Source organism: Odocoileus virginianus, chromosome X (genome assembly GCF_023699985.2).
Source record: "Odocoileus virginianus isolate 20LAN1187 ecotype Illinois chromosome X, Ovbor_1.2, whole genome shotgun sequence".
NCBI lineage: Eukaryota > Metazoa > Chordata > Mammalia > Artiodactyla > Cervidae > Odocoileus > Odocoileus virginianus.
Genome location: NC_069708.1, coordinates 20,284,899 through 20,309,384, shown reverse-complemented (window position 1 = coordinate 20,309,384; position 24,486 = coordinate 20,284,899). Strand labels below are relative to the sequence as shown.

The 24,486-nt window shown below is 37.5% G+C and overlaps 1 protein-coding gene and 1 pseudogene across 2 annotated transcripts in view; both read right to left on the bottom strand.

Annotated features, from left to right (window-relative positions):
• The window catches only part of ZC3H12B (zinc finger CCCH-type containing 12B), a 668,157-nt gene that overhangs the window by 558,509 nt on the left and 85,162 nt on the right, over nt 1-24,486 (bottom strand). The window lies entirely within an intron of this gene.
• Nucleotides 18,733-19,971, bottom strand: LOC110137533 (deubiquitinase OTUD6B pseudogene; annotated as a pseudogene).

The following is a 24,486-nucleotide window of genomic DNA, read 5'->3' as shown; positions in this document are numbered from 1 at the left end:
ACCTCTTCTTAATATCTTCTGCTTCTCTTAGGTCCATACTATTTCTGTCCTTTATTGAGCCCATCTTTGCATGAAATGTTCCCTTGGTATCTCTAATTTTCTTGATGTGATGTCTAGTCTTTCCTATTCTGTTGTTTTCCTCTATTTCTTTGCATGAATCAATGAGCAAGGCTTTCTTATCTCTCCCTGCTATTCTTTGGAACTCTGCATTCAAATGGCTATTGTTTCCTTTTCCCCTTTGCTTTTTGCTTCCCTTCTTTTCACAGCTATTTGTAAGGCCTATTCAGACAGCCATTTTGCTTTACTGCATTTCTTTATCTTGGGGATGGTCTTGATCCCTGTCTCCTGTACAATGTCATGAACCTACATCCATAATTCATCAGGCACTCTATCAGATCTAGTCCCTTAAATCTATTTCTCACTTCCACTGTAAAATCAGAAGGGATATGATTTAGGTCATACCTGAATGATCTAGTGGTTTTCTCTACTTTCTTCAATTTCAGTCTGAATTTGGCAATAAGGAGTTGATGATCTGAGCCACAGTCAGCTCCCAGTCTTGTTTTAACTGACTGTATAGAGCTTCTCCATCTTTGGATGCAAAGAATATAATCAATCTGATTTTGGTGTCGACCTTCTGTTGAGGTTCATGTGTAAAGTCTTCGCTTGTGTTGTTGGAAGAATGTTTGCTATGACCAGTGCGTTCTCTTGGCAGAAATCTATTAGCCTTTGCCCTGCTTCATTTCGTCCTCCAAGGCCAAATTTGCCTGTTACTCCAAGTGTTTCTTGGCTTCCTACTTTTGCATTCTGGTCCCCTATAATGAAAAGGACATCTTTTCGGGGTGTTAGTTCTAGAAGGTCTTGTAGGCCTTCATAGAACTGTTCAACTTCAGCTTTTTCAGCGTTACTGGTTGGGGCATAGACTTGGATTACTGTGATATTGAATGGTATGCCTTGGAAAGGAACAGAGATCATTCTGTCATTTTTGAGATTGCATCCAAGTACTGTATTTTGGACTCTTTTTTTTTTACTATGATGGCTACTCCATTTCTTCTAAGGGATTCCTGCCCACTGCTGCTGTTGCTGCTAAGTCGCTTCAGTGGTGTCCGACTCTATGCAACCCAATAGACGGCAGCCCACCAGGATCATCCCTGGGATTCTCCAGGCAAGAACACTGGAGTGGGTTGCCATTTCCTTCTCCAATGCATGAAATTAAAAAGTGAAAGTGAAGTCGCTCAGTCGTGTCCTACTCTTAGTGTCCCAATGAACTGAAGCCCACCTGGCTGCTCCATCCATGGGATTTCCCAGGCAAGAATACTGGAGTGGTTCCTGCCCACAGTAGTAGATATAATGGTCATCTAAGTTAAATTCCCCCATTCCAGTCCATCTTAGTTTGCTGTTTACTAGAATGTCGATGTTCACTCTTGTCATCTCCTGTTTGACCACTTCCAATTTGCCTTGATTCATGGACCTAACATTGAATAACTATTCTTTATGCTATGTCTACTTAAAAATAGTTTCTCCAGATTTTTTGTAACTTGAAAATTTAGAGTTTTGCAAAGTTAAAAGACTGAAACTTCTTAAATAGCTAGATCATTCCCAAATTAAATATGATTCTGAAACATTAATTACTGAACAAAGCATTCCTTTTATGGATAAACTAAAACTACTTAAAACTAAGAATAAAAATTTGGGGAGTCACACTCAAAATTTTTCTATAGAAAGCATGCTTTTATAAATATAAACAATATTTATATGTTTGACAGTCTATAGAACATTAACATAAAATCTCATAATTGCTTACTTCTCACTTTTCACTAGAAATTAAAGTTTTTAAAGTTAAGGTTTCTTTTGACATATATAATAAAACTACTAAAATCAATAAGGCAAACCTCTTTGTATAAAAGGAGAAAGGTATAAAGAATAGAAATGCATTTTGTTGAGTGAAAAGACAGTAATTTTTTTCCCGGAGAGAGAGAAAGAAAGAAAAGCAAAGAAAAAAATCTGAAAGCAAAAAGAAACTTATAGAAAATTTGTGGAAATAGAACCCTGAAAAAAAGAGTTTCTTTGTGGTCATGACTGGTTAAGATCAAGATAAATTTAATTGAGTAAATAAATCTTAAGATTAAAAGTAAGCTGGTGCAAAACTAGAATTTAATCAATTCTCTTTTGTTAAGAGAACAAAGTTTTCTTGGAATATTGATCTGCTTTTGATAACATTGAAAGCTTTCTTTATGTTTAAATGATGTTGTAACTCTCTTTATTTGTCTTTAAAATATTTTATTGTCACTTTGGCTGAGTGAGTAAATAGCAGCTAACAGTGATATATGATCCTATTTGACCAAGTGTCTTAAACCCTTTTGATATCTTAATAATATTCCCCAAGTTAATTTCTAACTGAAGTTCTTTTGACCTCTAGCTAACTTTGGAATGCTTCAAAGGGCCCTGAAACATTCCAAAGTGAGATACTATAATGATTCTGTTTGTTCAGTATCTTAAATATTGACAAGTAGTATTACTAAATCTTATTTGGTTATATTTCTTGGGTAAGTGTCATTAAAACATATTCCAAAAATTATATGGAATTTCTGAAAATCAGGTATGTTCTGGTATAATATCAGTCATAACTCTATCATCTTAAAATAGTGTATCTCACAGTAACTGAAAAGTTTCTTTGACAATTTCACTCTAATTAGATTTTTAACCATGTCATTTTAGGTTTTTTCTCATTTACAGTCATTTAATTCTGAACACTCTACAACATGAAGATCTTCATGAAGATCCATTAAAAGGATTTTCTGAAAAATATGTTTCTGATGACTTTTAGATCATATCACTGAGATCGTATCACTAAATTGGGTAAGAAATTACAAAGCTCTAAAGGAAAACCTAATGGTTTCATTCAGATCAACAGGAATTAATTACCATTGGAATGAAAGAGCTGATAAACATGATTTATAATTTTATTACTTTTAAAATATTACTGTTTTTTTTTACATTTGTTTTCCAGAACCCCTTTCCTCTTATGATAACTATGACCCACATGAAAAGTAAGATTTCTGCCTTAGGTGATCAACTTCCTAGTCTTGGTGATCTTTGAGGGAGTTCGTTTGGTTCTAGAAAGTGATGGCATAAACCACTGTTTATGATTTTATTAATGTTAATAGCTGTACTACTTATACTCTATTTTATAAGATTGTTGTCTCTTTCATTACCCAATGTGTAACCAATCTTCTAACAAAATTAATGATGGCTAAATATTTTAATACAATTCATCACATAAATAGCTCTATATAAAATAAATTGTAGCAGTGCAACTCTAGATATATGGAGAAGTAGCAAGGAAAAAACATTTCCTGAATTGTAATAGATTAGTAAGACAGATGACCCAGAGAATTTGGTTCTTAACATGGCCTAACCCAGATATGGGCTTCCCTCATGGCTCAGATGGTAAAGCATTTTCCAGCAATGAAGGAGACCACGGTTCAGTCCCTGGGTTGGGAAGATGCCCTGAAGAAGGCAATGGCTACCCACTCTAGTATTCTTGCGTGGAGAATTCCATGAACACAAGAGCCTGGCGTGCTGCCATCCATGGGGTTGCAAAGAGCTGGACACAACTGAGCGAATGAACTGAGCACAAAATAAACTGATTATAAGACGATGTTATGAACACTTGTATGCTAATAAATTGGACAACCTAGAAATGGACAAGGTCTTGGAATTATACAACTTGAATCATGAAGAAACCAAAACTCTGAATAAACCAAATACTAGTTAAGATATTAAAATAGTAATTAAAACATCTCCCAAAACAAAAGCCCAGAACCAGACACCATCAGAGATGAATTCTTCTAAATATTCAGAGATTTAATACCTATCATCCTGAAACTTCTAAAAAATTAGAGAGGAAAGAATGCTTCTTTTTTTTCCCCAATTATTTTTATTAGTTGGAGGCTAATTACTTTACAATATTATAGTGGTTTTTGCCATACATTGACATGAATCAGCCATTGCAGGATATAAAATTAACACACAGAAATCCCTTGCATTCCTATACACTAACAATTAGAAAACAGAAAGAGAAATTAAAGAACCAATACCATTCACCACTGAAACAAAAAGAATAAAATACTTAGGAATATATCTACCTAAAGAAACAAAAGACCTATACATAGAAAACTACAAAACACTGATGAAAGAAATCAAAGAGGACACAAATAGATGGAGAAATATACCATGTTCATGGATTGGAAGAATCCATATTGTGAAAATGAGTATACCACCCAAAGAAATCTATAGATTCAATGCAATCTCTATCAAGGTACAAACGGTATTTTTCACAGAACTAGAACAAATACTTTCACCATTTGTATGGAAATCCAAAAACCTCGAATAGCCAAAGCAATCTTGAGAAAGAAGAATGGAACTGGAGGAATCAGCCTGCCTCACTTCAGGCTATACTACAAAGCCACAGTCATCAAGAGAGTATGGTACTGGCACAAAGACAGAAATATAGATCAATGGAACAGAATAGAGAGCCCAGAGATAAACCCACGTACCTATGGACACCTTAACTTCGACAAAGGAGGCAAGAATATACAATGGAAAAAAGACAACCCCTTTAACAAGTGTTGCTGGGAAAACTGGTCAACCACTTGTAAAAGAATGAAACTAGAACACTTTCCAACACCATACACAAAAATAAACTAGAAATGGGTTAAAGATCTAAACCCCAATGTTCATCGCAGCACTGTTTATAATAGCCAGGACATGGAAGCAACCTAGATGCCCATCAGCAGACGAATGGATGAGGAAGCTGTGGTACATATACACCATGGAATATTACTCAGCCATTAAAAAGAATTCATTTGAATCAGTTCTAATGAGATGGATGAAACTGGAGCCCATTATACAGAGCGAAGTAAACCAGAAAGATAAAGACCATTATAGTATACTAACACATATATATGGAATTTAGAAAGATGGTAACGATAACCCTATATGCAAAACAGAAAAAGAGACTCAAATGTATAGAACAGACTTGTGGACTCTGGGAGGAGGCGAGGGTGGGATGTTTCAAGAGAACAGCATCGAAACATGTATATTATCTAGGGTGAAACCGATCACCAGCCCAGGTTGGATGCATGAGACAAATGCTCAGACTTGGTGCACTGGGAAGACCCAGAGGGATAGGGCAGAGAAGGAGGTTTGAGGGGGGACTGGGATGGGGAATACATGTAAATCCATGGCTAATTCATTTCAATGTATGACAAAAACCACTGCAATGATGTAAAGTAATTAGCCTCCAACTAATAAAAATAAATGGGAAAAAAAAATCTAAACTTAAGACCAGAAACTATAAAACTCCTAGAGGAGAACATAGGCAAAACACTCTCTGACATAAATCACAGCAAGATCCTCTATGACCCACCGCCCAGAATATTGGAAATAAAAGCAAAAATAAACAAATGGGACCTAATTAAACTTAAAAGCTTTTGCACAAAAAAGGAAACTATAAGCAAGGTGAAAAGACAGCCTTCAGAATGGGAGAAAATAATAGCAAATGAAGAAACAGACAAAGGATTAATCTCAAAAATATACAAGCAGCCCCTGCAGCTCAATTCCAGAAAAATAAATGTCCCAATCAAAAAATGGGCCAAAGATCTAAACAGACATTTCTCCAAAGAAGACATAGAGATGGCTAACAAACATATGAAAAGATGCTCAACGGCACTCATTATCAGAGAAATGCAAATCAAAACTTCAATGAGGTACCATTACATGCCAGTCAGAATGGCTGCTATCCAAAAGTCTACAAGCAATAAATGCCAGAGAGGGTGTGGATGAAAGAATGCTTCTTAACTCACTTTGTGAGGCCCACATTACATTAATATCAAAATCAAAGACAGCAGACAAAAAAAAAAAAGAAAAATAAAATTACCAGCCAATATCCCAAGTTAACATAGATGTAAAATTCTTTAAAAATATGTTATTTCAGGGCTGGTACACTAGGATGACCCAGTGGGATGGGATGGGGAGGGCGGTGGGAGGGGGGTTCAGGATGGGGAACACATGTAAATCCATGGCTGATTCATATCAATGTATGGCAAAGACCACTACAATATTGTAGAGTAATTAGCCTCTAACTAATATAAATAAATGAAAAAATATTTAAATACAATATATCATAAGTATTATATAGCATAATCAAGTTAAAATTATTCCAGGGTTGCAAGAATGGTTTAAGGGAGCAAATCAATCAACATAATGCAAAATTTTCACAAAATGAAGGACAGAAAATATTAGATTTTCTCTAGCAGAAAATGAAATAAACAATACTATTTACAGTTGCAACAAAAAGAATAAAATATATAGGAATAAATTTAACCTAGGTAGTGAGAGACATACACTGAAAACTATAAGGCATAGTTGAATGGAACTGAAGGAGACACAACATAAAAAGATAATTCATGCTCACAGATTGGAACAATTAACATTGTAAAAATGTCCATGTTATGCAATATAATTTATAGATTCAGTGAAATTGCTTTCAAAATTTAAAGGTTATTTTTCACAGAAAAAGAACCAAAAATTCTAATTTTTTTAACCCCAAAAGACCTCAAACAGCCGAAGAAATCTGAAGAAAAAAAGAACACATCTGGAATTATCACCCTCACTGATCTCAAACTACATTACAAAGCTATAGTAATCAAATCAGTATGATATTGGTAGATATGGAATAGAACAGAGTCCAGAAATAAACCTACAGATGTAATGGACAAATTACATTATGACAAAAGAGCAAAGACTATACAATGAAAAAAAGCATAGTTTCTTCAATAAATGGTGCTAGGAAAACTGGATGGTCACATGCAAAAAAATGAAATTACACTGTTATCTCACACCGTACATAAAAATTAATTCAAATTAATTAGACTTAAAATAAGGCCTGAAATGATAAAAATCCTAGAAGAAAACGTGCCATATAATCTTTTATATTGGTCGAAGTAATATCTTTCTGAATATGTCTCCTCAGGCAAAGGAAATAATAAATAAATAAATAGCATGACATCAAACTAAAAAGATTTTGCCAAGTGACAGAAAATATCAACAAAAGGAAAAAGCTTCCTACTAAAGAGGAGAGAATATTTGCAAACGATTTATCCAAAAATGTTAAGTATCCAAATATACAAGTTCAGTTCAGTTGCTCAGTCATGTCTGACTCTTTCCAACCCCATAGACTGTAGCATGCCAGACCTCCCTGCCCATCACCAACTCACAGAGCTTACTCAAACTCATGTCCATTGAGTGGGTGATGCCATCCAATCATCTCATCCTCTGTCCCCTCTCCTCCCACCTGCAATATTTCCCAGCATCAATGTATTTTCCAATGAGTCAGTTCTTCACGTCAGGTGGCCAAAGTATTGTAGCTTCAGCTTCAGCATCAGTACCTCCAATGAATATTCAGGACTGATTTCCATTAGGATGGACTGGCTGAATATCCATGCTGTCCAAGGGACTCTCAAGAGTCTTCTCCAATGCCACAGTTAAAAAGCGTCGTTTCTTTGGTGCTCAGCTTTCTTGATAGTCCAACTCTCACATCCATGCATCACTAATGGAAGAACCATAGCTTTGACTAGATGGACCGTTGTTGGCAAAATAATGTCTCTGCTTTTTAATATGCTGTCTAGGTTGGTCATAACTTTTCTTCCAAGGAACAAGTGTGTGTTTTTTTTGTTTTGTTTTGTTTTGTTTTGCTTTTAATTTCATGGCTGCAGTCACCATCTGCAGTGATTTTGGAGCAAAAAAAAAAAAAAAGTCTGTCACTGTTTCCATTGTTTCCCCATCTATTTGTCATGAAGTGATGTGGCCAGATGCCATGATCTTGTTTTCTGAATGTTGAGTTTTAAGCCAACTTTTTCACTCTCCTCTTTCACTTTCTTCAAGGGGCTTTTTAGTTCTTCATATTTGGCCATAAGTGTGGTGTCATCTGCATATCTAAGGTTATTGATATTTGTTGCAGTAATCTTGATTCCAGCTTGTGCTTCATCCAGTCCAGCATTTCACATGATGTAATCTGCATATAAGTTAAATAAGCAGGGTGAGAATATGCAGCCTTGATATACTTTTTTCCTGATTTGGAACCAGTCTGTTGTTTCATGTCCAGTTCTAACTGTTACTTCTTGACCTGCATATATATTTGTCAGGAGGCAGGTCAGGTGGTCTGGTATTCCCATCTCTTTAAGAAATTTCCACAGTTTGTTGTGCTTCACATGTCAAAGTTTTTGGCATAGTCAATAAAGCAGAAATACATGTTTTTCTGGACTTCTCTCACTTTTTTGATGATCCAACGGATGTTCCAATTTGATCTCTGGTTCCTCTGCCTTTTTAAAATCCAGCTTGAACATCTGGAAGCTCATGGTTTGTGTACTGTTGAAGCCTGCCTTGGAGAATTTTGAGCATTACTTTGAAAGCTTGTGAGATGAGTGTGACTGTGCAGTAGTTTGAGTATTCTTTGGCATTGCCTTTCTTTGGGATTGGAATGACAACTGACCTTTTCCAGTCCTGTGGCCACTGCTGAGTTTTCCAAATGTGCTGGCATACTGAGTTCAGCACTTTCACAGCATCATCTTTCAGGATTTGAAATAGCTCAACTGGAATTCCATGACCTCCACTAGCATTGTCATACTGATGCTTCCTAAGGTCCACTTGACTTTGCATTCCAGCTAGATGAGTGATCACACCATAGTGACTATCTGGGTCTTGAAGATCTTTTTGTATAGTTCTTCTGCGTATTCTTGTCACCTTTTCTTAGTATCTTCTGTTTCTCTTAGGTCCAAACCGTTTCTGTCCTTTATTGTGCCCATCTTTGCATGAAATGTTCCCTTGGTATCCCAAATTTTCTTGAAGAGATCTCTAGTCTTTCCTATTCTATTGTTTTCCTCTATTTCTTTGCATTGATTACTGAGGAAGGCTTTTTTATCTCTCCTTGCTATTCTTTGGAACTCTGCATTCAAATGGGTATATCTTTCCTTTTCTCCTTTGCCTTTTGGTTCTCTTCTTTTCACAGCTATGGGTAAGCCCTCCATGTCAAAAGACAACCATTTTGGCTCTTTGCATTTATTTTTCTTGGGGATGGTCTTGATCACTGCCTCCTGTACAATGTCATGAACCTCCATCCGTGGTTCATCAGGCACTCTATCAGATCTAATCCCTTGAATCTATTTGTCACTTCCACCATAAAATTGTAAGGGATTTGATTTAGATCATACCTGAATGGTCTAGTGGCTTTCCATACTTTCTTCAATTTACGTCTGAATTTGGCAATAAGGAGTTCATGCTCTGAGCCACAGTCAGCTCCCATTCTTGTTTCTGACTTTATAGAGCTTCTCCATTTTTGACTGCAAAGAATATAATCAATCTGATTTCATCCTTGACCATCTGGTGATGTCCTTATGTAGAGTTTTCTCTTATATTGTTCGAAGAAGGTGCTTGCAATGACCAGTGCATTCTCTTGGCAAAACTCTATTAGCTTTTGCTCTGCTTCATTCTGTACTGCAAGGCCAAATTTGCCTGTTACTCCAGGTATCTCTTCACTTCCTACTTTTTTATTCCAGCCCCCTGTAAGGAAAAGGATTTTTTGGGATGCTAGTTCTAGAATACCTTCTAGAACTAACAACCAAAATACACACACACACACATACACACATATATATATATATAATCCATATAGATAAACACCAAAAGAAAACAAAAGAAAAACCAGACAAACCAATTTAAAATGGGCAGAGCAGTTGAAAAACAGGTATACAAAGAAGATATACAGGTGGTCAATAGGCACATGAAAAGATGCCTAACACTAAAAAATGCAAATCATAAGATATCACCTTATACTTCTCAAAATGTCTATCAACCTATCAACCAAAAGCCAACAAATAACTAGTGATGGCAAGGTTGCAGGAAAAGGGAACTCCGTGAACTACTGGTGGGAATGTAAATTGGTTCAACCATTGTGGAAAACATTATGGAGATTCCTCAATAAACTAAGAATAGAATTACCATTTACAGCTATTCCACTTATGTGTTTTATCTAAAGAATGCTGCTGCTGCTGCTAAGTCACTTCAGTCCTGTCCGACTCTGTGCGACCCCATAGACAGCAGCCCACCAGGCTCCCCCATCCCTGGGGTTCTCCAGGCAAGAACAATGAAGTGGGTTGCCATTTCCTTCTCCAATGTGTGAAAGTGAAAAGTGAAAGTGAAGTCGCTCAGTCGTGTCCGACTCAGCGACCCCATGGACCACAGCCTACCAGGCTCCTCCATTCATGGGATTTTCCAGGCAAGAGTACTGGAGTGGGGTACCATTGCCTTCTCTGCTAAAGAATATGAGAACACAATTTCTAAAAGATACATGCAACCTTATGTTCATTGCAGTATTATTTACAATAACCAAGATATGGAAACAACCTAAGTAGAATAAAATGTTGTATACCTGAAACTCATGTAATGCTCTAAATCAATGCTCCTTCAATAAAAAATAAATTTAAAATAATATTGCCTGAATATCTAGGGTCTTCAAGAAAATCACTTCAAATATAGTGAGTTAAAAGTAAAAGTATGGAAAAAATGATACTACATGGAAACAGTACTGAAAGGAAAGCAGGAGTGTCTGTGTTTGATATCAGATGAAGTAGACATCAGAGCAAAGAAAATATCAGAGGCAAAAAGGAAAATAATGTAGTTATAGCAAGACACAGAAACCTTAAATATCAAAAATATCAATGCACCAAAAAATAGAGCTTCTAAATATGTGGAGACTTCTCTGATGGTCCGGTAGTTAAGAATGTGTCTTACAATTCAGAGGACACAGGTTCAATCTCTGATCAGAGAACTAAGATTCCACATGTGGTAGAGCAACTAAGCCTGCACACCACAACTACTGAAACCCAGGTGTTCTGGAACCCTTGAGTCACAACTAGAGAGTCTATGAGTTGAAACAGAAGATCCTGCATGTCCCAACTAAGACCTGACACAGACAAATAAATAAAATATATATCTTTTAATTATTAGTTGGTGGTGGACAGGGAAGCCTAGTGTGCTGCTGTCCATGAGGTCGCAAAGAGTTGGACATGACTGAGTGACTGAAATGAACTGAACTAAAATACACGAAGGAAATACTAAGAGATCTGAAATGAGAAATGGACAAATCCACAATTATGGTTCAAAAGTTCAACAATCCTCTTGCAACCAATGAGACAGAAAACAAGGATATAGAAGGATGCAAAAAAAAATCTATCAACCAATAGAAATTAATTTACATGTATTTAGAACAGTACACTCAAAAACAGAAGACTGCACATTCTTTTGAAGTGCCTACAAAACATGTCAAGGTAGACCATATCTTAGTTCAAAGGCAAACTTCAAATTGTTTAAGAGAACTGAAATAATATCAACTGTGTTTACCAATCACAATGAAATCAAACTAGAAAACAATAACAGAAAGATAACAAAAGACTATATAAACAATTAAACATTAAGTGATAAACTTACTCAACATTCATGGGCCAAAAATAAATCTCAAGGGCAATGAAAAAATACATTGAACTGAATGAAAATAAATACATATCAGTAAAATTAATGACACACAACTAACACAAGGCTGAGGTGGAAATTTATAGCACTGACTATATCCTTTAGAAAAATAGAAATATAGAATTCTATTTGACATAAGTTATAGCAATATTTGGTTTTAAATCTGTCTCCTAAGGCAAAGGAAATAAAAGCAAAAATAAATAAATGGGTCCTAATTAAAATTAAAAGCTTTTGCACAGCAAAGTAAAGTACCAACAAAACAATAAGACAACCTACTGAATTGGAGAAAATATTTGCAAATGACATGGCTGATTGGGGCTTAATATTAAAAATATCCAAACAGCTCATAAAATTCAGCATCAAAAAACAACCTGATTTGAAAATGGGCTGAAGACCTAGACATTTTTACAATAGAACATGCAGATAGCCAACAGGCACATAATATGATGCTACACATTGCTAATCATCATGAAAATGTTTGACTTATTCATGTCGATGTATAGCAAAAACCACAATATTGTAAAGTAATTAGCCTCCAATTAAAATAAATAAATGACTTTAAAAACACAATAAGCTATCATCTCACACTTCTCAGAAAGGTTATCATAAAAAAGAACAAAAACAATGAATTTTAGTGAGGATGTGAAGAAAATGGAACCTCATACACCACTGGTGGATGTTTGAATTGATGCACCCACTGTGGAAATCACCATGGTGTTTTCTAAAAAAAAACTAAAAATCGAATCACCATATGACTCAGAAATTCAATTGGGTATGCAATTGTCAAAACAAAAAGCACTAATTTGAAAAGATGCATGCCCCCTAATGTTCATAGCAGCATTATTTACAATGGCCAAGATACAGAAGCAACCTAAATGTCCATCAATACATTCTGAAATACTACTTAGCTGTAAAAAAAAAAGAAAAAGAAAAAAGAAAATTTTGCCATTTACAAAACCATTGATGAAGGGTACTGTATGTTATCACGTACATGTGGAGTCTGAAAATTTAGTTAATATAACAAAAGAAGCAGAGTCACAGACAGAGAGAACAAACTGTGTCTACCAGGGGGAAGAGAGAAGGGGAGGGGGTAAGATAGGGGTAAGGGATTAAGAGGGATAAACTATTATGTACAAAAAAAAAAGCTAAAATATTGTGCTGTACAAAACAAGGAATATAGCCATTATTTTATAATAACAATTAAGGGATATAACCTCTAAAAATAGTGAATCTCTGTGTTGAACAATGTAACATATAATAGTCTGAGACTGTGGACTTTAGGGGAAACTATAGGCTCTGAGAGTGAATTCAAGTTGCAGCAAAGAAAGATCTGAGTCTGAGCTGACCCCACACTGTCCAAAACAGGTCTAGAGACCTTCCTAGATATACTGGAGGACTTTCTGAATAGGCATATCGACTGTAGCTGAAAAAAGAGGACTCACTTGGACATTTTCTCTCACTACCACTCTACTTGTTGTTAAGTTGATTCAGTCGTGTTGGAATCTTTGTGACATCATGGACTGCAGCACACCAGGCTTCCCTGTCCTTCAGTATCTCCTGGAGTTTACTGAAACTCATCTCCATTGAGTCAGTGATGTAATCCAACCATCTAATCCTCTGTTGTCCACTTCTCCCGCCTTCAATCTTTCCCAGCATCAGGGTATTTTCCATTGAGTCAGCTCTTTGCATCAGGAGGCCAAAGTATTGGGGCTTCAGCCTCAACATCAGTCCTTCCAATGAATATTCATGGTTGATTTCTTTTAGAATTGCCTGGTTTGATCTCCTTGCAGTCCAACTGACTCTCAAAAGTCTTCTCCAACACCACAGTTAAAAAACATCAATTCTTTGTCACTCAGCCTTCTTTATAGTCCAGTTCTCACATCTATACATGACTACTGGGAAAACCATAGCTCTATATGGACTGTTGTTGCAATGTGATGTCTTTGATTTTTAATACACTTCTTAGGTTTGTCATTGCTTTTCTTCCAAGTAGCAAGCATTCTCAATTTCATATCTGATGTCACCATCCACAATGATTTTGGAGCCCAAGAAAATAAAGTCTCATTGTTTCCATTGTTTCCCCATAAATTAGCCATGAAGTGATGGGGCCAGATTCCATGATCTTAGCCTTTTGAATGTTCAAGTTTGAAACCAGCCTTTTAACTCTCCTCTTTCAACTTCATCAAGAGGTTCTTTAGAGCCTCTTTGCTTTCTGCCATTAAGTTGTCATCATCTACATATCTGAGGTTATGGATATTTTTCCTGGCAAACTTGATTCATGCTTGGGCCTCATCAGGCCTGGCATTTGGCATGATGTACTCTGCATAGAAAACTAAGATCATTGCATCTGATCCCATCACTTCATGGCAAATAAATGGGGAAACAATGGAAACAGTGACAGACTTAATTTTCTTTGGCTTGAAAATCACTGCAGCTGGTGACTGCAGCCATGAAATTAAAAGACACGTTCTCCTTGGAAGAAAAGTTATAACCAACTTAGATAGCATATTAAAAAGCAGAGACATTACTTTGTCAACAAAAGTCTGTCTAGTCAAAGCTATGGTTTTTCCAGTAGTCATGTATGGATGTGTGAGTTGGACTATAAAGAAAATTGAGCACTGAAGAACTGATGCTTTTGAAGTGTGGTGTTGGAGAAGACTCTTAAGAGTCCCTTGGACAGCAAGGAGATCCAACCAGTCCATCCTAAAGGGAATCAGTCCTGAATATTCATTAGAAGAACTGATCTGAAGCTGAAACGCCAATACTTTGGCCACTGATAAAGAGCTGACTCATTGGAAAAGACCTTGATGCTGGGAAAGATTGAAGGTGGGAGGAGAAGGGGACGACAGAGGATGAGATGGTTGGATGGCATCACCGACTCAAAGGACATGAGTTTGAGTAAACTCTGGGAGTTGGTGATGGACAGGGAGGCCTGGCGTGCTGCAGTCCATGGGGTCACAAAAAGTCGGGCACGACTGAGCAACTGAACTGAACTGAATTGAACTGAACTCTGCATAGAAGTTAAATAAGCAGGATAACAATGGCACTCCACTCCAGTACTCTTGCCTGGAAAAAATCTCATGGACGGAGGAGCCTGGTAGGCTGCAGTCCATGGGGTCACTGAGTCGGACATGACTGAGCAACTTCACTTTCACTTTTCACTTTCATGCACTGGAGAAGGAAATGGCAACTCACTCCAGTGTTCTTGCCTGGAGAATCCCAGGGACAGCGGAGCCTGGTGGGCTGCAGTCTATGGGGTCGTACAGAGTCGGAGACGACTGACGCGACGCAGCAGCAGCAGCAGCAACAATATACAGCCTTGACATACTCCTTTCCCAATTTTCAACCAGTCCATTGTTCCAGGTTTGGTTCTGTTGCTTCTTGACCTGCACACAGGCATCTCAGGAGGCAGGTAAGATTATCTGGCATTCCCATCTCTTTAAGAATTTTCCAGTTTGTTGTGATCTGTCAACACAGTCAAAGGCTTCAGCATAGTAAATGAAGCAGAAGCAGATGTTTTTCTGGAATTCCCTTGATTTTTCTATGAACCAACAGATATTGGAAATTTGATTCCTGGTTCCTCTACCTTTTCTAAATCCAGCTTGTACATCTGGAAGTTCTCGGTTCACATATTGTTGAAGGATCCTAGCTTGAAGGATTTTGAGCATTACCTTGTTAACATGTGAAATGTGTGCAACTGTGTCATAGATTGAGCATTCTTTGCCATTGCCCTTCTTTGGGATTGGAATGAAAACTGACATTTATCAGCTCTGTAGCCACTGCCGAGTATCCCAATTTTGCTGGCATATTGAGTGCAGGACTTTCAAAGCATCATCTTTTAGGGTTTGAAATAGCTCAGCTAGAATTCCATCACCTCTACCTGCTTTGTTCATAGTGATGCTTCGTAAGGCCCACTTGACTTTGCACTGCAGTATGTCTGACTCTAGGTGAGTGATCACACCAGCATGCTTATCCATGTGATTAAGACCTTTTTGTACAGTTCTTCTGTGTATTCTTGCCAACTCTTCCTAATATCTCCTGCTTCTGTTAGATCCATACTATTTCTAGACTTTATTGTGCCCATCTTTGTATGCAGTGTTCTCTTGGTATCTTTAATTTTATTTTTTTTTATTTAATTCTTTTATTTCTCTTTTAGAAAATACTATATATTATGAAAAAATTATACTGTTCACTATAGTTACACATTCTTATTTGCTTTATATGTTATAAGCATACTGAAGCAGATAAAATTCACTTAAGTAAATTAGACATATTCCAGAAACTGTGACATTTACTTTTCTAAGTCAGGACAAAAGAAAGCTTATCAGCTTTTTCTAAGAAATCAGTACCATACAGCAAACTAAACTAGTATATACTGAGAGTCCCTTGGACTGCAAGGAGATCCAACCAGTCCATCCTAAAGGACATCAGTCCTGAATATTCGTTGGAAGGACTGATGCTGAAGCTGAAGCTCCAATACTTTGGCCACCTGATGTGAAGAAGTGACTCATTTGAAAAGACCCTGATGCTGGGAAAGATTGAAGGTGGGAGGAGAAGGGGGCGACAGAGGATGAGATGGTTGGATGGCATCACCAATTCAGTGGACATGAGTTTGAGTAAACTGTGGAAGTTGGTGATGGACAGGGATGCCTGGCGTGGTGCAGTCCATGGGGTTGCAGAGTCAGACATGGCAGGGCAACTGAACTGAACTGAATTGAACTGAACATCTGCCATTTTTCAGACTTTAATTTTAGGTTACAGCTAAAATATTTTTTATCTCATTTTATGAAAGAACAGAGGCTGCAACATACAAATCTTGTTCATAATCATATTGACCATTTAAAAATTTTAAAAAGATACCTTTAATCAAGAAAATTCTACTCACCCTGCTAGGAAAAAAAAAAAAAACCTACCAATAAGTTATTTTACAATACTTTAAATATAGTTGGAATTTACAATAACTAGAGTTCACTGTATCTTCTTTTATTGCTTAATGCTTCTCTTTTTATTTTAAAGTAACAGACTACCTTCTCCCACCCCAGAAAAAATCCAGATCCAGAATTACAAAACAAGCGGTCTTCAGAACATATTTTGTTTAGCAGCCATAATGATTCTTAACCTTTGGAAGTGTTAATAACTTCATGCAGTACTTATCTGCTCAAGAAGACCACAATAGTTCCCCACACTGCTGGCCTGCTGAACACATAACACTGATATCCTGTTGTTATGTTATAAAACCCAGCTGTTGTTTTTTATTTATTCACTCGTGTCCAACTTGGCAACACCACAGACTATATAGCCCACCAGGCTCCTCTGTCCATGGAATTTTCCAAGCAAGATTACTGGAGTGGGTTGCCATTTCCTATTACAGGGGATCTTCCTGACCCAGGGATCAAACATGTGTCTCCACATCTCCTGCATTGCAGGTGGATTCTTTACCACTGAGCCACTGGGGAAGCTCATAAAACCCAGTATTTACTTAGAAAAATTAGTTGCATTCATGGAGAAAAAAATCAAACTTTACATAAACTTGATATAAAATATTATGTTACTTCTTATTTAAGAAAAACAGATCAAACCAAAAAGTTCTCATTATCATAAAACCCCTTACATAACAAATTATCACACACATTTGTACATATGGGTGTACTATTTTCTTAAAATATTTTTATAAATAACCTAAAGTCTGATTTGGCAAGTCATTCAACTGAAAACTGATTTTATTATACAGTTTTGACTCTACAGTAGTTTTCAGGTTTATATATCTATATATATATATAGAACAAAAATTCCCAAACATTTAAAACAAATATTCTCAAATATTTGAGGAAAGATGAAACTAACATGGCTAATCAAATAACAAGTAACAAAGGTTTTCCCTAATCCTAGAGAATGAAGCAAAAAGAGAGACCTTATAAGACAAATTGGAGAAGAAGAAGAATTTGAAGTAAATATGGCCATGGACCCTTTTACATTGCTACTCCTTCAGTTTGCACAAGTAAAAGAATAAGAGAAGCTAATAACTATTTCTCAGTGGAAAAGGCTGCAAGGAAAGCAAAGCAGCTGAGTAGTAATGGAGAAAGTACAACAAAGAAGATAAAAAATTTATAGTTAAGATAATCAAGAAATGTTGTCATAACTATTCTGAAGTTCAGAAATAGCAAGGAATAATCAATGAAATAGGAAAGCAATAATCTGCTGAATCTTTTAAAGTTATATACAAATAAAAGACATTTTTATTAAAGCAAGCGTCTTAGCTGCACTTTGATGGAGTTATATAAAAATGTCACAGCATCAACCTAAAGGGGTGGGATGGAGAGGGATGGGAGGAGGTTCCAGAGGGAAGGGATATATGCATGAGTGAAGTGAGTGAAAGTCAATCAGTCGTGTCGACTCTTTGCAACCCCAAGGACTATACACTCCGTGGAATTCTCGAGGCCAGAATGCTGGAGCATGTAGCCTTTCCCTTCTCCAGGGGATCTTCCCAACCCAGGGATCGAACCCAGATCTCCTGCATTGCAGGTGGATTGTTTACCAGCTGAGCCACAAGGGAAGCCCAGATATATGCATATCTATGGCTGATTCATGTTGTTATATCACAGAAACCAACACAACATTGTAAAGCAATTATCCTCCAATTACAAATATTTTTTAAAGTCACAGGATTAATCCCATCAATAGCCATGTTACTACAACCAAGTTATTTATAAACATTAATTAAATTTGCTATCACCATCACCACATTATTGCAATATCAAAGAGACTGAGTTATTTCACTTCTTCATGAAAAATTACATTGATATCGTTACTGAAATCTTTCAGTAATAAGGAGAAAAAAAATGTTAACAATTTCAACACAGAATAGAATGTTCAGAATCTTATATTTAATAAAAATATCACCAATCAGGGTACCATCTTGGTCTATAAATGACATTCTCCACAAAGAACTTGCAAGTGTTTTTAAAACACCATGAAGGGGACATCAGTTAAAGTTTCTCTCTGACACATTTTTTTAATACCTATTAGTAACTTTGCCATAAAACCGATTTAAGGTAGTTGTGTTTTTTTCAGAAACACTGAGAATAATCCAATATTTAGTATTAATACTCAAATCAGCACACTGACATAATAGCAACATTTTATACACTAGCTGCAATTTTCAGTAGCTGTGTTCACCAACTGTGTAACAGAATTGTAGTGTTCTCCTAAACCATATGCATGTCTCATATAAACAAGTATTAATAGGTCTTCTGGATATTCTTCACCAACTACAAGAGGAGGAGAATCTGCCTGTATCATCTCTATTGGTGTTCATAAAATGTGAGACAGGGCTCTTAGCTCAAGTTGACCCGCACCCCTCATGAAGCTGTGTTTACAATATCATCACAGTACTTTCCAAATTTGTCTGGAGTATACATAGCTCCCATATTAGGATTTGTTGAAAATGTCAGAAAGTCTTCCACATGACTTTGCATATAGTTAGCAGTTTGACATCTTAAGGCAGCCACAGTCAGAATGCAGTTCTGTTATTTCAGTTGATCTTCAATGGCTCTATACATACAGTGGCCATCAGATGGAATCAATTTAATTTCCAACTGTCTAGCTGCCAATATTTGAGCAAGTTTTTCACTTTCTACATGTCTAACTCTGGTTAAGTTTTCAGTTTCAGCTTTGGCTATCGTTTCTTCCCACTCCTTTTCCAGTGTAGCTTTTTTTTGTCTTTACTCTCTTTAGAAGTCAACTTCAACTGATCCACCGCCTCTCTATGTTTCTGTTCCATTTCTGCTTCTAACTTAGCAACATCTTCTGTAAGTTGCTTCCTCCTCTTTTTGTCATTCCTGGGAAAAGCATTCTTCATACGCTGTATTGGCTTGCAACTCCTTCTTTTTGCAATGCCTTCTCACCAGCTGTTCCTCTTCATCAAGCTCCTCGGTCAAGATTGCCTCCATAACGACAAGGTCTATCCTTAATTTTCTTAAAGACATCTCTAGTCTTTCCCATTCTATTCCCAGACTATTCTATTTTCCTCTGTGTCTTTGCACTGTTCACATAGGAAGGCTTTCTTATCTCTCCTTGCTATTCTTTGGAACTCTACACTTACATGGGTATATCTTTCCTTTTCTTCTTTGCCTTTCACTTCTCTTCTTTTCTCAGCTATTTGTAAGGCCTCCTCAGACAACCATTTTGCCTTTGTGCATTTTTTTCCTTGGTGATGGCTTTGCCTACTATTGCCTCCTGTGCAATAGTAGCTTCCCTGATAGCTCAGTTGGTAAAGAATCTGCCTGCAATGCAGGAGACCCCGGTTTGATTCCTGGGTTGGGAAGATCTGCTGGAGGAGGGATAGGCTACCCATTCCAGTATCTTGGGCTTCCCTTGAGGCTCAGCTGGTAAAGAATCCACCTGTAATGCAGGAGACCTGGGTTTGGCCCCTGGGTTGGACAGATCCCCTGGAGAAGGGAAAAGCTGTGCACTCTAGTAATCTTGCCTGGAGAATTCCATTGACTGTATAGTCCATGGAGTCGCAAAGAATCAGACACGACTGGGTGACTTTCACTTTCACTTCCTGTACAGTATTATGAATCTCTACCCATAGTTCTTCAGGCACTCTTTCTATCAGATCTAATCCATTAAATCTATTTTTCACTACCACTGTAACATCTTAAGGGATTTGATATAGGTCATACCTGAATGGCCTAGTGGTTTTCTGTACTTTCTTTGATCTAAGTCTGAATTTTGCAATAAAGGAGTTCATGATCTGAGCCATAGTCAGCTCCCGGTCTTGTTTTCTTGTTTCTGCTGACTGATGGAGCTTCTCCATCTCTGGCTGCAAAGAATATAATCAATCTGATTTAGGTATTGACCATATGGTGATGTCTATGTGTAGAGTCATCTCTTATGTTTCTGGAAGTGGTTATTTGCTATGACTGGTGTGTTCTCTTGATAAACCTCTGGTAATGTTTGCCCTGCTTGGCTTTGTATCCAAGGCCTAATTTGCCTGTTGCTTAAGGTATCTTTTGAGTTCCTACTTTTCCATTCCAGTCCCCTATGATGCAATGGACATCTTTTTTTTTTGGTCTTGGTTCTGAAGTCTTGTAGGTATTCATGGAACCATTCAACTTCAGGTTCTTTGGCATTCGTAGTTGGGGCATAGGTTTGAATTACTGTGATAATGAATGGTTTGCTTTGGGAAAAAACAGAGATCATTCTGGCATTTTTATAATTGCACCCAAGTACTGCATTTTGGACTGCACATCGACTAGGAGAGCTACTCCATGTCTTATAAGGCATTCTTGCCCACAGTAGTAGATATAATGAATGGTCTTTTGAATTAAATTCACCCATTCCCATGATTTTAGTTCACTGATTCCTAAAATGCCAATGTTCACCCTTGCCATCTCCTATTTGATTACTTCCAATTTACCTTGATTCATGAACCTTGGAAGAAAAGTTATGACCAACCTAGACAGCTTATTAAAAACTAAAGACATTACTTTGCCAACAAAGGTATGTCTAGTCAAAGCTATGGGTTTTCCAGTAGTCATGTATGGATGTGAGGGTTGGACTATAAAGAAAGCTGAGCGCCGAAGAATTGATGCTTTTGAACTGTGGTATTGGAGAAGACTCTTGAGAGTCCCTTGGAATGCAAGGGGACTCAACTAGTCAATCCTAAAGGAAATCAGTCCTGAATATTCATTGGAAGGACTGATGCTGAAGCTGAAATTCCAATCCTTTGGCTACCTGATGTGAAGAACTGACTCACTGGAAAAGACCTTGATGCTGGGAAAGATTGAAGGTGGGAGGAGAAGGGGATAACAGAGGATGAGATGGTTGGATGGCATCACCAACTCGATGGATATGAGTTTGGGTAAGCTACGGGAGTTGGTGGTGGACAGGGAAGCCTGGCGTGCTGCAGTCCATGGGGTCGCAAAGAGCTGGACACGACTGAGCTACTGAATTGAACTGAACTGATGGACCTAACATTCCAGGATCCTATGCAATATTGTTCTTTGCAGCATCAGACTTTACTTTCACTGTCAGAAATATCTACAACTGGGCATTGTTTCCATTTTGCTTCAGCCTCTTCATTCCTTCTGGAGTTATTTCTCCACTATTCTCCAGTAGCATTTTTGGAACCTATTGACCTAGGGAATTCATCTCTCAGTATCATATCTTTTTGCCTTTTCACATTATTCAGGGGTTCTCAAGGCAAGAATACTGAAGTGGTTTGCCACTTCCTTCTCCAGTGGACCACCTTTTGTCAGAACTCTCCACCATGACATGTCCATCATAGGCAGCCCTACACAGCATGGCTCATAGTTTCATTAAGTTAGACAAGGCTATGATCCATGTGATCAGTTTGATTCTGTATATATCTGACTCCTTATTTCCGTCCCCCTGATATTGGCCTAATGTGACTCTATTGCTCCTTTAATTTTTATTTTTTGTAAACTACTTTTTTTCCTTTTAAAAAAATCTTATTTTTAAATAGGCTCTATTATTTTAATTTTTCTTCTTGTGCTTTGTTTGTGATTTTGTATTTTTGAGGGTCTAATTTCAAATATCCATTTTCACTTAGGCATTTGGTTGTTGGCCTGATTGCTCTCTTCTCTTTTACCTTTGTTTTTCTCTTTCTTCTAATTTTGCCTCCTCTTTCCTCCATATAAGTCTGTGAGTCTCTTTGGGTGGTCTTGCCTGTTTAGTATTGTTTCACCATTAGTCTAGGGGGTTTGTCTTCTGTGCTGTGGGGCCTGTGACATCTTGGTGCTACAGTAAGGGATCAGGCCTGAACTGCAGAGGCAGGAAACTAGACTCTAGGGCTTTGGACCTCCAGAGAACTACCTAAGTCATAGAACATTAACAGGCAGGAGACCTCACAAAGCCCCCTATCTCAACACTAAGACCAAACCCAACACAAAAGCAAGCAACGTCCAGTATCACATACCCCGTGCCATTTCTTCAGCAAACCAGGAAAACAACACTGCACATTAGCAGACAGGCTGCCCAAAGCCATACCAAATTCATAGACACTCTAAAACACACTACTTGACATGGCACTGCCCTTCAGAGTGACAAGATCCAACACCAGAGCACAGGAACAGTCCCCATAACTAGGAAAATTTCACAAGGCACTTGTCCAACCCCACTCATGAGGGAAGCAGACTCCACAAATAAGATTACAATCTTTCAGCACAATTAAAGTTTTTCAGCCTGCAGAAAGGAGATTCCAACACAAAAAAAAAATTAAACAAAGTGAAAAGATAGAGAACCATGCAGCATATGAAGAAATATGGTAAAAACCCAGAAGACCAAACAAATGAAGAGAAAATAGACAGTCTACCTAAAAAAGAATTCAGAGTAGTGATAGTAAAGATGATCCAGAATTTTGAAAATAAAATGAATGCACAGATAAATAGACTGGAGGCACAGAACAATAATATGCAAAAAATTTTGAACGGGAACATAGAGGAAATAAAGAATAAACAATCAACAATGAGCAACACAATAAGAGATTTAAATACATTGGAGGGAACCAACAGCAGAGTAACTGAGGCAGAAGAATGGATAAGTGAGCTGGAAGGTAGAAGAGTGGAAATAACTGAAGCAGAACACAAGAAAGAAAAAAAAGTTATGAGCACAGTCTCAGAGGTTTCTGAGACCACATAAGTATAACAATATTCAAATCATAGGAGCCCCCTGAAGAAGAAGACAAAGGTAAATGGCATGAGAAAATACTTAAGGAGATTATAGTGGAAAACTGTCCTAAAAAATGAAAAAGGAAATAGCCACCCAAGTCCAAGAAGACCAGAGAATCCCACACAGGATAAATCCAAGGAAAAACACATCAAGACACATATTAATCAAACTAACAAAAGTAAACACACAGAACAAATATTAAAAGCAGCAAGGTAAAAGGAAAAAAATAACTTATAAGGGATTCCTATAAGATTAACAGTTGATCTTTTGACAGAAACTCTGAAGAACCCAAGAGAATGGCAGGATATACTTAAAGTGATGCAAGGGAAACAACCTACATCCAAAAATACTCTATCCAGCAAGGATCTCAATCAGATTTGAAAGGAAAATCAGAAGTATTACAGACAGGAAAAAGATAACAGAATCCAGCACCACCAAACCAGGTCTACAATAAATCCTAAAGGAACCTCTCTAGACAGGAAACACAAAAAGAAAAGTCCTACAAAAACAAACTCAAAACAATAAAGGAAATGGTAACAGGATCACGCGTGCATGCATACAAAGTAGATTCAGTCATGTCCGACTCTTTGCAACCTTATGGACTGTAGATTGCCAGTTCAGTTCAGTTCAGTTCAGTCGCCCAGCTATTCTGACTCTGCAACTCCATGAACCGAAGCACACCAGGCCTCCCTGTCCATCATCAACCCCCAGAGTTCACCCAAGCCCTTGTCCATCGAGTTGGTGATGCCATCCAACCATCTCATCCTCTGTTGTCCCCTTCTCCTCCTACTCTCAATCTTTCCCAGCATCAGGGTCTTTTCAAATGAGTCAGCTTTTCACATCAGGTGGCCAAAGTATTGGAGCTTCAGCTTCAGCAGCAGTCCTTCAAGTGAACACCCAGGACTGATCTCCTTTAGGATGGACTGGTTGAATTTCCTTGCAGTCCAAGGGACTCTCAAGAGTCTTCTCCAACACCACAGTTCAAAAACATCAATTCTTAGGTGCTCAGCTTTCTTTATAGTCCAACTCTCACATCCATACATGACTGCTGGAAAAACCATAGCCTTGACTAGACTAACCTTTGCTGGCAAGGTAATGTCTCTGATTTTTAATATGCTGTCTAGGTTGGTCGTAACTTTCCTTCCAAAGAGAAAGCCTCTTTTAATTTCATGGCTGCAATCACCATCTGCAGTGATTTCGGAGCCA